Source organism: Myripristis murdjan, chromosome 15, assembly GCF_902150065.1.
Source record: "Myripristis murdjan chromosome 15, fMyrMur1.1, whole genome shotgun sequence".
NCBI classification, from domain to species: Eukaryota; Metazoa; Chordata; class Actinopteri; order Holocentriformes; family Holocentridae; genus Myripristis; species Myripristis murdjan.
In genome coordinates, this window is record NC_043994.1 from 29,501,303 (window position 1) to 29,515,339 (window position 14,037).

Consider the following 14,037-nt stretch of genomic DNA (forward strand, 5'->3'; position numbering starts at 1 on the left):
TCTGACAGTTTCATGATGTTTTTTTTTTTTGTTTTTTTTTTTGCACGATGACAATAAAAACCTCTTTCATCCCTTTCATCTGTCTTTCTCTGGGCTTCAGGTGGTGGCCTGCTGGTGTGTTGCTGCGCGGCCCTTCGCTGCTGCCAATCTCTGATCCGCTTCATGTCCCGGTATGTGATTTGGAGCTCTGACATGTGTGTGTGTGTGTGTGTGTGTGTGTGTTGGAGGGGGGCTTTAGGGTGGTGGAGGTGTAGTTACACTATATTATATCTGCGTCTTGCCAACACTCATAAGTTTCACTGGTCAATGGCCCTGAGAGGTGAGCCTGAGGAGAAATCATGTCTTGGAAAAGATGTGTAAGGCAGCGCTGCAAAGACCTTGGGTTGTGTCCATCTCAGTGGATGAACACACACACACACACACACACACACACACACACAGAGGCGCAGTGGTCATGGAGAGAGGTTGGTGGGTGTGTGTGTGGGGGGGGGGTTTGAAGCTGGCGAGAGAGTGTCAGAGGGTATGTGCGTCTGGCTTTAGTGCATTTTGTTGTAATGGCGTCCCAGTTGCCTTGTCAGAAATCAATGGGAACTCGGAGTCTCTGCGAGCGCAGGGAGGTCAAGGCTCCGTCTGCCTAAATATTTCATCTTGGGAACACGTCTGGAGCTTTTAAAGACGAGCGCGCTGCCCTCTTTTCTCCTGCCTGAGGCGCGCGTGGCCACACGTGCACACGGACGATCGCAGACACACACACACACACAGGCGCACGCTCGGGTCTTTCGACTTTACTGTAAATGCTTTGCGCACACACACACGCACAAACTTGTGGTCTCCTGCAAATAAACCACAAATGCACATGGACGCACACACACACACATAAACAGACACACACGTTCATGCTCGGACGGCACTGCCTTTCCGTCCTGGCTCGGGTCAGGGCTGGGTTAAAATCAATTTTAATCAATTATTAAGAGGTTGGGCATCTCAGCAAGGCTAAAAAGGGAGCCAGTGGGCTGAGATGACGGATGGAGTCCACTCCTTCCAGCCCTGCCTTCCCTTGGACAGCTCCTTAACCTCCCCAAAAACTGGAAAAAAAAAAAAATCAAACCGAGAGAAAAAACTCCTCTGGCCGATGAAAAGGCGAAAGTGGACGGAACATCGATATATCTGATTTGTGCGTGTACGAGCGAGCTGATTGTCCCGCGTGTAATTACCTTTTCTCCTGGACAACGGGCTGTTTTTGAAATAACTTTATTGGAGTTGTGAGGGGGAAGACGTAAAGGAGCGAGGGACGGGCGGGGGCGGGGATAGACCTTGGCGCTGAGTTTGTTGGGGAAAAAAGAGAGGGAGTGTTTGAGCGATGGAGAGAGACAGGAGGGCTCTTGACTGAAACTGTACACAGCAGTAATGGCAGCCCGTATACTGTATATGATGTTTTATTGATCTCCGATAAGGAAGGCCTGTTTTGTCATCCCTCGTCCACAGGGGGGGTCAGAGGTCGGGGTCAGCAAGGGGGCTCAGTGTCTTGCTCAAGGACATTTTAGAAAGGTAGATGATATAAATAAACAAATCATTATTTACTACACTCCCCATCATGACCTTCTCAAACAAAATGCCCGCAGTGATAAAGAAATGAATTATGCGAAATAGCTCCATAGTCATAATTGAACAGTCCCTTAAGTGATGAAGCAGGACGAGCAGCCACAAACAGGCCAGTTTCAGACGCTAAAGGCACACTCCATCCAAATAAATGTAAATTTCACCTCAAACCGCTTGGCTGTCAGCAACTACAGACTCAAACCGCTAAAGGCTGGCACACACTACAGGAGTCTTCAAACCTTCACAGATTTAGAGACCACACACTTGATGATAACAAAAGACAGATCGCACAAGGGAACTGAACCCTTGGTCTCATGCTTGGCAGGCGGAGACACTATCCGCTCTGTCATCGGGAATTATATACTATCCTTATGGTTTGGTCTTATTTTCTATTCATGTTGATAAAGAACTGCAAAGTCCAATCGGTTTGAAAATTGACAAGCCGCTTTTTCTCCACAAGATGTACATTTTTCGTATAGGATAATAAAATAATAATAATAACAAAAAATAAAGGTTAAAAAAAAGGGACGAAAAGATGTTTAATATTTGCGACTAGAAATCCTGTAGCCTAGTGTGTGGAAATCCTGGAGTGTGCGGAAAGCCTGCTCGGTTGAAGCCTGCATCAGTGAGCTCAGTTATAGCCTAGTAACGGCGCATTTTATTGTCAGAAAAGGTAACGGCGTTGTAACGGGGGAAACAATATATATATATATAAATATTTCTGATTACTCATTACTGATAAAAATAACGCCATTTATTTATAACGCCGTTATTCCCATCACTGGACATTCCACACTGTGCGTGCTCAGCCCCTCTCGGAGCGCCCCACACACTACAGGATTTCTAGTCGCAAATATTAAACATGTTCATTATTTACGATCTCTCCTTCCGAGGCCTTCCGAGCGGATCGGACCGAACCAAATCACTCTTAACACACACACACACACCACAGGAAAATCAAACCCAATGACGTTTGCAAACATCAGACAATCGGGCCTTTGCTGGCTTTGATTGGAAGGGGGAGATGGGGACAAAAATCGGCCCGATTATCCTGTAGTGTGTACCAGGCATAAGTCGGAGTTACCAGGATGCTTAGCAATGCAGTTTCCAGATATTAAACAGGTAGAGAACAGTCTTAGCAGTAGTTACAGCCGGGTTAGGTGTTGCATGATAAAGTTAAGCCTTATCGGTCACACTTGCCAATGCTAATACCTGCTAATATTAACTGCTGGACTTAAAAGTATCTGAGTGAGTTTGTATGTCTTTGCTGGTGTTCTTCTGAAGGATGTAGCTACCAACAGATAATCCACAACAGAAGTCTTGTGGATTATGTCGGGTATCTTAGACTCAGACTTAGAAGATCTTTATTGTCCCCGAAGGGCAATTTTGTGTGCAGCACATACATAAAACACATACATCTACACTAAATACAGACACACACAGGTCACACAGGCCTATCATGCATAGATTCCCTAACACAAAGACTTGCCCTTACTTAAGATGCACTCCTCATTTAGTGATGATCTGTACTCATCACACTGCTGCCCAAAGCTTGTTTAGTTGTGTGATTGCAGTGGGAAGAAATGAGTTTTTGGCCCGATTTGTTCTAATATTGGGACGCCTGTACCTTCGCCCTGAGGGGAGAAGCATGAATTCCCCTGAAAGTGAGTTTCATTCATATACATTCACACTGTTTTTCAGACTGGAGGGGAAGTGGTGATTCCTTAAGAGGTCAAATCAAGTTGGTTAGCTCCTGAATCCCATTACCGGGCGTCGGGTTCTGCCACTTGGCTCTTGGTTTCGTGGTTTCATGCTAACTCTCCTTATCTATACAATCATGTATATACTTCAGTTCCATCTGTATATTGTCATATTCATTCCATATGTATATTTTCACATCTCATATCTCTTTTCCTTAGGTTAGCCCTTATTGTATATTTTATTTTTTAGTCTTTATAGTCTTTATTGTATATATTTAGCCTTTATTTTTTTTTTTTTTTTTCTTTAGTTAACTTTATTGTATGTTTCTGCTGTCGCTGCTGGAACACCAGAATTTCCCTGGTCGGGATCAATAAAGTATATCTATCTATCTATCTATCTATTTCCCTAGTCTGTTTCTATGGGTAACTTTAGAATTACCATACCAACATACAATGCAATAAGCAAGAATACTCTCAATAAAAGCCTTATAGAATAAGGTCAAGATTTTGCTATCAACGTTAAAAAAATTTAACTTCTTGAGGAAGTACATGCGCTGTTGACCTTTTTTTAAAAATAGCATCTGCTCACTGATCCCAGGATAGTTTGTTATCTATAATAAGACCAAGATATTTGTACTCATTTACTACCTCTATCATTTCTCCCTTTATCATGGATGGGGTATGTGTGGGGGGCTCCGTGTTGGTCTAGGAAGATCTTTTGATGGGTCTGAGCGCCACAAACAAATAGAGACCGGGAAGATCGCAGCAGACTGGAAACCCCACCAAATCACACAGAAACTGTCTGGGTGATTTGGGTTAAGAGGGAAAATATCTTTTTGAAAAGAGGGAACGGCTGGTTAATGGAAACCAAGAACCCCACACATCTTCGCCAGATACTATTTTGCTGTATTTTTAACGACATATGTCCCTTATTTTGAGTTAAAGAAGCTTTTTCTGAGCTTTGTCAGTGGTATTCGAACGTGTCGTCCGGCGTGCGTGGAGGCTGGAGCGTGAAGTTCACTGCCCACTACCAGCAGTGTCCTTCGCCCCCCGGCAGAGGACACGTCAGGGTGGGGCCGGGGGAGACCCAGATGGGCCTAAACCCAATCAATGCCGGCTCGTCTTAAGTGTGATCACTAAAGACAGACAGACAAACGCGCAGACACACACACACACACAGAGAGAAGATACACACAACATGGACACAGACAGAGCAGCGATGGCTTGGTCGATGGGCCCCTGGGCTGGTCTGAAAAGGCGTCACATCTGAGAGGCATGTCGTTCCAGCCTGATGAGCAATCTGCCTCATCAAAAGACCTTTATCCAAATCAATAAGGCTTTCGGCTAGGGAGCTCCGCACCGCCTGTCCACAGTCCCCTCCACACACCCCGCCCCCGTGTCTCTCTCTCTCTGTGTGTGTGTGTGTTTATCAGTGTGTGTGCAACATGGAATATTTTCGAGTGTGGTCAGACGTTTTCATTTGAAGCCGCACACCGAGCGAGGGGAGTGTAGTGTGTGTGCGTCTGTGTTGTGTTTTTTGCCGGTGTTGAACTCGGTGCATATGCATCCGGCGCGTGTCACTTCAGGTTCAAGTGTGCATGGGCTGGAGAGTTTGAGTGTTTGCCGTGTTTTTGTTCTGCCGGAGGCCTATGACCAGACTCAAAGTGCTTCAGCGTTTGTGTTTACGGCTGTTTGTCATCGAAAGACCCAAACAGGAAAAAAATAAAATGCACTTACAGCCGAGGTTTGCCGGCGCTATTGTGGTTAAAAACTCTCTCCCTCACTTCTCCTCACGGCTCGACTTCTTACCGTTTCTCTAATGGTGTCTCACGCTGCAAAAAAAAAAAAAAAAACTCCATCCTTGCAAGTCATTTAGTCTTACAATCTTGCTTTTCATAAAACAAGGTAAAAAATCTGCTAGTTGGGATGAGATAATCCCGCTTGTTTCTAATGCAGCTTCAGGAATTTTTCTGGGAATAAGTATAAATCTATTGAAATAAGGCAGATCAGCCCACTGGGATCAGGAATATGACATTTGATGCATTACAAATTTTGAAAAAAAATTTATTAGTATTAGAAACAAGTGGGATTATCTCATCCCAACTAGCAGATTTTTTACCTTGTCTGAAGAAAAAACAAGATTAGGAGGAGATAATCCTGCTTGTTTCTAATGCAGCTTCAGGAATTTTTCTGGGAATAAGTATAAATCTATTGAAATAAGGCAGATCAGCCCACTAGAATCAAGAATATGACACTTGATTCATTACAAATTTTGAAAAAAAATTGATTAATATTAGAAACAAGTGGGATTATCTCATCCCAACTAGCAGATTTTTTACCTTGTTTGAAGAAAAAACAAGATTAGGAGGTGATAATCCTGCTTGTTTCTAATGCAGCTTCAGGATTTTTTCTGGGAATAAATATAAATCTATTGAAATAAGGCAGATCAGCCCACTAGGATCAAGAAAATGACACTTGATTCGTTACAAATTTTGAAAAAAATTGATTAATATTAGAAACAAGTGGGATTATCTCATCCCAACTAGCAGATTTTTTACCTTGTTTGAAAAAAAAAACAAGATTTCAAACACCGAATGTGAAAGTAAATGACTTTTTGGCCTTGTGGTTGTGTGTTTTTTTTTCCTCATATCTCCTGAATCCTGTCGGTGTGTACGTCCACATGTACAGTAGGTCTCTGTAATCTGTCCGTATACGATATCGTCCTTTATGGTGACAAATTACCGAGGCTAATATTTCTCTGGGAGTCTTTCAGTTCGTTGGCCATTACAGGAGAGCGGCGGATTCATCTCTTATCTCGCTCGTCCCACGGCTCCCGCGGGGGGTCGGCTAATTAACCTAATAAAAACACTAACAATTTTCCTAAGGTAAATTGAATTGACTTGTCAGCGTTGTACGTCAATACACATAAGGGGCGTTAGCACTTAGCGGGAAGAGCGTTAGGGACGGTTGGGTGAGTGTGCAAAGTGAGACTCGTGAGAAAAACGCCTCGTGATCTTTCCTGGTGGCTCCTGAACGTGGCGACAGGAAAAAAAAAAAAAAAAAAAGGAAAAGTAAAGACAACTGAAAGAAGTTTGGAAGCATGGCCCTTAATTTCAGGCATAAGAGTTTTGCTGCTCCTTATTCTTCCTTTTTCTAAACATTCATGTTTTCCTGCTGCACAGAAAGTGATGTGTTTTCCGTTTCCGGTTTGTTTGGAGGAAACGGGAAGTTTGCATGTGCAGCGAGAGCCGCCATGTCGACACAGACAAAGAAAAGAGCGCCACCTACAGAAATGCAAACCCAATCGACCGAAAACGTCCCACGTCCCGCCCACAACGTTTGACTGACAGGTGATCTCTGCGAAGTGTGGTGCAGAAACACCGCGGCGATGAGCGTCTTAGCAGCCAAGATCAAGACGAAATAAAAAAAACACAAAGAACTTAAAGACCGCCTATAAGTTTTTACATTTTAATTTCACTCTCATTCAGACCTGTTTTCCTATTTTTTTTTCCTTCCTGTCTCTTTCTTTCTCTCTCTCTCTTTCCTCTCTTTCCTCCCTCTGTCTGCCTTCCTGCCACATCATGTTAGTGTTAATAGTGCCGGCTGATGCTTTAATAAATTAAGCTTGATTAGGAAAATTGTCACCCTTTTGATTCTAATGGGGGGCTTAAACAAACTCTGCCATGGCGGAATCATAAAAATGTGCGAGTGTGTGTGTGTGTGTGTGTGTGTGTGTGTGTGTGTGTGGCAGGACACCACATTTAGGTCGTCGTATGTGTCATTCTTGTGTGTTGGGAAGTGAGATTTGAGTATAGTGTGTTCACTGGGAAACATCGGCCTGTGTGTGCTGTATATATATATATATATCTGTGTGTGTGTTTGTGTGTGTGTGTGTGTGATCATTTATGAGCGTGCCTCTCCCTCGACCATTAAGCTCCTTCCTCTGGTCTCTCCCTGCGGTGGCGTAATGACCTGCAATCAGCTCGGAGTGTATCTCCATTAAAAGGCCTTTTCTTTCCCGCCCTGCGCCGAGGAAAACGGCTCTGTTAGGAAATTAAAACATGCGGGAGGTACGGATAACTCTCTAGTTATTACAGATCTATAGTTTCTGTAACCGACACCGCTCACCATGTTGTTTATGGTTTCTCGGTGGAGTTTCATTTGCACTGTAAAAAGAAATCAAAAAAACTCCATCCTTGCATGTGATTTTGTCTGTTTGTTCCCACTTGTTGCCAAATGCAGCTTCACTATTGAATTTCAAAGTGTAAATCTGTTGAAACAAGGCAGAATGAGGCAGATCAGCTCACTAGGATCAAGAAAATGACACTTGATTCATTGCAGTTTTTTGAAACAAACTGATTAGCATTGGAAACAAGTGGGATTATCTCATCCAACTGACAGATGTGTCCATACAACACTTCTAGACAATGTATTTCAAAATCTATTAGGCAGAATGCCATGAATTTAATGAGCATGTTCTTGCTCCCCAGGGCATGAACCCTATTGATTTTGGTGATCTCATAACTTTTCCTATCATGCCATAATGTCGACTTTATATATAATATATTGCAAAATGTTATCATGCTCCCTATAGGAGGATTCCTCTTGACTGTGGTTACCCTACGACCTCTCTGCTGTAGTGCCACCCTGCACCATGTGACTTGTACACATTAAATCTCTAAATGTAATGGGCAGGCTGCCAACTTATTTGCCTTTCTCATGCTCCCAAAAGAATGAACCCTATAAACGTTGGTGTCACAATTTCCTCTGGCACCACCCTCAGGACAGATTTCATATCTGAAAATCTGGTGGATTGATTACCAAGACGTTTGGAGAAAGTGTTCACGCTCCTCAGAGGATGAACTCTGTTCATTTTGGTGACCTCATGACCTCCTCTCTCACCTGGCTCTCAGGCCAAAATGTCAAATTTGATATATAAAAGTCTACTGGACGAATTGCCATGAAATTTGATGAGCACATTTATGCTCTCTAGAGGATGAACCCTGTCGAGGTTAGTTACCCTGTGGCCCTCAAACCAAAATATACAACAAGATGTTATTAAATCCATTCAGCAGATTCTTCTGATGTTCTTGCTCCCTAAAGGAGGATTCCTCTTGATCCCCCCAATTATCCTTCCTCTAGTGTCAAATTTATGAAAATGTCATATTTGATATCTAGCAGTCTGTTCGGCAGATTGCCATGAAATTTGGAAAACGCGTCCATGCTGCCCAGAAAATGAAGCTACTGCAAAAAAACATTGTGTATAACTGAGTTTTAGAGACAGATTTTGACTTTGGCAACACCTTAAGCCACTTTGACCTTTCTCTCTTGACCTCGACTTGTATATTTTGCTGAACTGGTGAATTTGCTGAGAGTTTGATCACAATAATAAAGCAAGGAGAGAATAAACAGATGAATATTCACCCCAGGCGTGAACACAGACTCGCACACTGTATCCCCGCTCTCTCCACAGATTAGCATACACGGCACTGGATGTGAAGTGTTGTCCTGTATAAGTGATACAGCCTGTGCTATCTAAACACAAGCTTACACATTTCACTCATTGCATGCGACTATTAATCCTGTTGTTCAAATGCAGGATGCCCTAGCGCTGCTTATTAGCCGTGTACGTGGGCCTTTCCCAGGATGAATGACATCTATTTATGAGGAATTTTAACTAACAATTTAATGCTATGTGGGCAGCAGCTAGACTGATTGAATTATAATTATGGCTGTATTCCTGTGGAGCTGGAGCTTTGGAGACTGAAAGAGAATGCAAAGTGTGTTTCGAAGAAAAAAGAGTTTTTTTTTTTTTATTTTATGCATTGCCACATGTGCTTGGTGAAACCAATGCATGCTATTGTCACGTTACTAACATATTTCCATGTGCCAAGTAACTAACATGCAGCCATTTTGGAGATGTGGATATTTCACCTCCACCAGTAATATTGCATGAGCTCATATCAAAAGCTGATCTAATAACTGTTTGGACCCACCAGCTGCATCCTCAGTCAAAATGAGGTTCATTTGCAGATTAAAAAAAAATAATAATAATAAAAATGAAGCTTGTGCACATGTAGCTGTTTGCTGACAGGTGTGCAGAAGAAAAAGGAAGCTTCCTGGCATTCCTAACATGAAGGTGCATCCTATCCCTCTATTTTCTATTGTAGATTGTCTCTCCTGCTGTATCTTAGACAACCTGATCCTATGGATTGAAATTTCTCTAATACAGTTTCCTATGCAAGTGTAGCAGATGTGTGCCAGAGTTTACACCATTATTATCATTTTTGTCATTCACTGTATAGCTGAAAAATCATGGGAGGTGATATACTGTGTATATATATATAGCACCATCTGAAAAGGCGAGGATTATATCTCATCTTATTCCTGAACTGTTTGAGAAATTTAAAGCGAGTAAAAAAGATGAAGTCCTGTGTGAACTGTGTGTGCCACAACGCCAGGTCCAAGCCAAATTATTTAAATATAATAAATAAATATGAGGGCACCGGAGGGTCATTCAGCTTCAGCTCCCAGCTTGTGATGCGAGGCTGACGTCGAGCCGAAGGTCCTCGGTATCGTCATCGCCAGAGCAGCCTCCTCCGCTTCAGTGTTGAGGGTCAGGGCCGAGCGTGGATACGAGTACGTTCAGCCAAAAATACACACTAATACACACACGAGCACGGTTGTTTCACACTCATCAACATGACACAGACGTAATTCAGATGGAAGGTCGTGGCTTTCTGAAATGTCTAGAGGAGAAAGAGACGAAGTTAGAGACCAGCTATTGATTGAATTTAATATTTTCCATTTTGTTGACATTATGGCTATTTCCCCCCGCGAATTAAACCCAATAATGAACTTTAACAAAACCCCTGAATCTGCAATGTGTTTAAAATTTAGGCATAGAAGAAAAAAAAAAAAACTCTGGTTGTATATATCTAGGTCGTTGAAATTCAACATTTGAGCCATGGAAAATCATGAAGAAGTCAGCTGTTATGTTTACTGTAAGTATAAATGCATTAAGCACTAGTACCTGCAAAAAACACACAGGCAAGACGATGCACACACACACACACACACACACACACACACACACACACATACAACGAGGCACACATACACACCTGCACCTAGGCGGCTTCACATTGTTAAATGTCATTTATTGAATCTGAGCCACTTTTCCCCATTCTAGCCTGAAATGCAGCTGATCAATAAGAGTTTTATTAGCAACAGTTTAACCGGAGCCAGAGAAGGCCGTGTAGCCAATTATCTGTCCAGCAGCCGTGAGCGGACTGCACAAGCAACTCCAATACGCCGAGCCTCAACTTGCTGCGTTTTCTTTTATTACTGTTAATTCATAGAGAGATTGGCTTCTTACAGTGTACAGAGGAACCAGGTGTAAGTGTAAAGCTCACTGAGGAAAATCCCCCCCAACCGGTCATTTAGTTTCAGTAACCACAATAGTTAAAATACTATTTTCTTCAGACAATGTGTAAAAAAAAAAAAAAAAAAAAAAAAAAAAAAAGATTAAAAAATTCCAGTTGTTTCTGATGTAGTTTCACTTGTTTCTGGATTTTTTTTTTTTTTTTTTTTTTTTTGCGGCAGAATAAGGAAGTTTTCTTATATATTTCTTTTTTAAATGAACCAAACTCCATCGTTTTTAAGCGAACCAAAATACTAACATTGAAACTCAGACCCTACAGGTGTAACGCTGCATTATGGGCAGTTTAAATATCATTTATGTTTAGGTAGACTCCAAATACTGCAGCACAGCTCTGTAGTAACTTGATTTTTTTTTTTTTTTTTTTCTGCAAAAAGCACAACATTAGTTCCCATCAGTCACCATGTTACTGTGTGTGCTGTGCATGTACGGCAAGCCCAAAATTATGAAATGGACTGGAGCCACTTTATGTGCACAAATCAGATGAACTCCAAAGTGAACCAGAGGTGAACTGAAGTGAGACCCCCTGTCACTTTTGGAAGGTTTGAGGCAGATCGGCCCATTATATTATAGGTTCAAGACAATGAGACTTAATGCAAGAAAAGTCTGGAAAACTAGTTGATTCGCATTTGAAAAAAAGTGGGATTATCTCAATCCTGCTTGCAGATTTTTCTTTTTTTTTATTTTATTCTAAGAAAAACTAAGATTTTAAGACTAAATTGGAGCCTATATGACTATTTCTGCAGTGTAAATCTATTCAATATGAACAAAATAGTACAAATCAAAGTTTAGGAGGTCGGCTGCGATTTCTGCACCGTATTTATTGCATCATATTTACTCACATTAGAAGCAACCCGTGCACACAGCTAGACACAGTGATTCATAACAGCCATGAAAGAGCCTCAACTTACTGTACAGATGAGTGTACACATGAGAAGTCTCACGTGGGTGTGTGTGTGTGTGTGTCTCGATTGGCCCGTACTAATCTGCCATTTGCAAAAAAAAAAAAAAAAAAAAAAAACGTGCTTGTTTGCCAACTCATCCATGCTAATAATTGTAGTGTGATACTCTGAGTCAAAACACAGAGTGAGCGAGGAGAGGGTCTTCAGTCCGGCCCCTGCGCTCGCCCACCGCCACCGTGCATCCCCGAGTTTTCTAGGTTTCTCTTTGAGAGCTCGCAACACTACAGAGACGGAGAGATAAAGCGAGGGAGAGAGAGAGAGAGAGAGAGAGAGATTCACAATGTATGCACAAAACACTTCCTCGTATCTTAAGAGATGATAGGGAGCGGAGGTGTGGGACAAAAAAAAAAAAAAAAAAACCCTCTCTCTTTCCGTGGCGCTCTTTCATTTGTCCCACTGGAACAGCAGGAGAGGTATATCTGAGTTTCTCCTCTGTGTTTCCTGCTCTGTGTGTGTGTGTGTGTGTGTGTGTGTCCGTGTGTGTGTCCATGTCTTTCTTTTGGATCTTATTCTGTTCAAATGTTGATACATCTACATCTGAATCTATATGTATACATCCTGAGAGGAAGAGGATGAGAGAGCAGGAGGAAATGTGGGGTGAAGGAGTGGGAGGGCAAGAGAAAGAAGCGGAGACGGCGCCGAAAAAAATGTCTTTTGCAGCATCTCTGCTTTCTTAAAGGAGGCGGCTTTAAAAAAAAAAAAAAAAAAAAAAAAAAAAAGTCCTTGAAAACGTCGCAGTTTGCCCACCTGCACCCACACTCTCAGCGACGCCACCTGAAAAAAAAAACAAAGTCGAGGTTAATGTACGCAACAATGAGCGACAAGAGGTTTGCTGGGATCGGTCCAACACAAAGAAATTCGCTTAATTCTCGTAGTAGCCGTGATGGATTTATGTCAGAGGACCAATGAGAAAGGACGCGGTGTCTTTCGCTTGAGCAAAAAAATTAAAAATATACATTAAAATTATGTGCAGAGCTTAAACAGGCTCAAATTTAGTCTTAAAATCTTAGTTTTTCTTCAAATAAGTTAAAAAAATAAGAAGAATCTGCCAGTAGGATTGAGATAATCCCACTTTTTTCTAATATGAATCAACTAGTTTTCCAGAATTGTCTGGCATCAAGTCTCATTGCCTTGAACCTATAATATAACGGGCCGATCTGCCTCAAACCTTCTGAAAGTGACGGGGGGTCTCACTTCAGTTCACCTCTGGTTCACATTGGAGTTCATCTGATTTGTGCACATAAAGTGGCTCTGGTCCATTTCGTAATTTTCTTTACCCTCGCGGCTTGCCGTACACGCACAGCACACACAGTAACACGGTAACTGATGGGAACTAATTTCGTGCATTTCGCATAAAAAATAAAACTATTTAGAGGATATTTAAGCTTCCCATAATGCAGCGTTACACCTGTAGGGTCTCAGTTTCAATGTTAGTATTTTGGCTCGCTCAAAAACAATGGAGTTTGGTTCATTTGAAAAGAAATATAGAAGAAAACTCCCTCATTCTGCCATGTTTCAACATATGTATACTTGTAACCACAAAAAAAAAAAAAAAAAAAAAAAAAAAATCTAGAAACAAGTGAAACTACATCAGAAACAACTGGAATTTTCTAATCCCGCTTGCAGATTTTTATTTTTATTTTTTATTTTTTTTTACACATTGTCTGAAGAAAATAATATTTTAACTGTTGTGGTTACTGAAACTAAATGACCGTCAGCTTTACATTAGGGATGCGATTCAGCCATGCGACGGTGATTGCTAATATGAATTAATCGACAAAATTTCGATTTCGATCTCAGCTACTTCAGTGGCTCTCGGCATTTTTTTGGGCTTGTGACCCCTCGAAGGAAGCCGTGCCTCGCAGAGCGGTGAACAGTCCCAACACTTTTCCTCTTCCAGGTTGTTTTATTTGTTTAATAAACGAGCGAAGATGCAGATTTTTTATTTTTTTTGCAGCGTAGAGTGTCCATTACAGTATATTACATGTATTACATTTTGCATTTGCTTGTATTAGCGTGTGTTATGGGTGTGTTTGAGTCAGTGTGTGTGCGTATGTGCAGTGCCATGTCGCACACACACACACACACACACACACACACACACACGGCGTTTGGCATGTTTCCTGCTCTTCTCATTGTCTCATTAGAAAAACAGACTTCAGCCATCACACTCAGCATTGCAGCAGGGACCCATTTACATTGAAATGATACCCCACACACACACACACACACACACACACACACAGAGAGACACGCACACACGCCTGCACTTATCACACCGCCACACCTCCACGCCAAACACACACCTTCACCCTGCATATCTCGGCGGCGGCTG